Source organism: Nicotiana sylvestris, chromosome 6 (genome assembly GCF_000393655.2).
Source record: "Nicotiana sylvestris chromosome 6, ASM39365v2, whole genome shotgun sequence".
NCBI lineage: Eukaryota > Viridiplantae > Streptophyta > Magnoliopsida > Solanales > Solanaceae > Nicotiana > Nicotiana sylvestris.
Window position 1 is genome coordinate 18419022 of NC_091062.1, and position 1982 is coordinate 18421003.

Here is a 1982-nt window from a genome sequence, read left to right on the forward strand (position 1 = left end):
GGTTGGGAAGGGGGGGCATGCGGGAGCAACACGTGGCCTTCTACAAATATTTAAATTTAGTTGTTTTTTCGTCAGCTTTTTTTATGGGAAAATAGTTTTAAGTTAAGAAATATATAAGAGATAAAATTTGTTATGTGTATACATAGAAAATTGATTTCTACGTCAACTAAATCAAAAAATAAATATTTTATTTATTTAATTTTTTTTTAAGAGGGGGAGACATGTGTCTATTTTCAAGAACCAATTCGGATTCATGCTGGGAACGATAAACTAAGTATGTCATTCATCTTTTAAGGAGATTATTGGAGCAGTATTGGGATAGGAAAAGAAACTTACATATAGTGTTTATTGACGTAGAAAAGACATACGACAAAGTTTTAGAGGAGATTTTGTGGAGATGCTTTTAGTCGAGAGGTAAACTTGTAGCATGCATTAAAGAGATTAAGGACATGTACGATAGAGCCAAGATCCGAGTGAGAACAATTGAAGAGACGCGGAATGTTTCCTAGTCGTGATGGGGTTGCCCAGGGGTCAACTCTTAACCCATTTTTATTTGGAATTTTTACAATCCTATGTCATATAGAAAACTATATTACCCTCAATGTTTAAGGTTTGATTTAATTACATTTAGTATACATAAACACACGATTCTAGTCATTTTTACCTTTGCTAAAAGCAGAAAAACAAAGCTTCAAACCCACTGCTGAAGCTTCTTATACAAACCCACTCAAAATTGAAGTCAAATCTTCAATTTCGTTCATACACACTTTTAATTCCCTTTGAGCTTCAAAATTTCTCAATGAAAAAGAACAAAGCTTCAAAACACATCCCTAAAAAAGATGTAGAATCTGATGTACCTTCTTTCGATTTGGGTGTATTATCACCACATTCACCCCCAAAGCAAGGGAAATCTGCACATGCAATTGTAGATATGAAGCATAGTGTTTCTTCACGTCAAATCAGGGTTGAAGCTAGAACTAAACAAGAAAATGATTTCGATGTTGGAGAATCTTCGAGGCCAATCAAACAAGCGGATAGGAAACGAAAAGGGGTGGTTATAGATGATAATTTTGTAGAAGATGTGCCTATTAATAAACCTGGAAAGAAAGCTAAGGTGGCTCCCAGTTCAAAAACTCTCAAAAAGAAGAAAAATTCAAAAAAGCCCCTGGTGTTAAAACTCCTCAAAATGTTCGAAAACACTCACTGGTTAAGGTAAGAATTTTTTAATTTCTTCAGTACTTATTTCGCCTGTTTTAGTTGGTAAACACTACAACTCTATGGTTTTTTTGATTTGTATATTTTTGTAGAAATGTTGTATATAAATTGCATGTGTATCTATGTTTTTAAGCACTGAAATAATGTGAGATTATTTGTCTTAATTTTGTAGTTTAATTGTAGATTTATTAATCTATTTTAACATTGTTGTTATATTGTCTAATTTTAAAGTTATTTTGTAGAAACATACAAATGTATCAGTGCTTTTTAATTGTTGTATTAATGTTAAATTATATTTGTTGAATTTTGCAGAATGGACATTTTTTTGCATCCCATAATGTTGATTATGGGGTACTTTGATTCCAGACATTATGTGACCCTAGCATTCCTAGGCAAATTAAAGCGCTTTTGTCTCCAAATGATTTGAAGTTGTTCAAGAAGACATGCTTTGGTTATTTATGGTCATTTCCCAATTTATGCATGCAAAATCAAGCTATTCATCTTCTTATGAAGTATGAATTGAAATCATATGATGCTTCTTATTTTTCAGCTGAGTTAAAAGATGAGAGGTTAAATTTTGGATTGAGAGAGTTTGCAGTAATAACTGGTCTTAGATGTCATATTGAGGTGACAGACTTTGGTTACAATCCTAGTTATGTCAGTAAGTTAATGAGCAGTTACTTTCCAAACAAAGTAAAAGTGGAGAAGACATACTTAAAACAGATAGTAACAACCAAAAGTTGGGTCAATGATGAGGATGCAGTCAA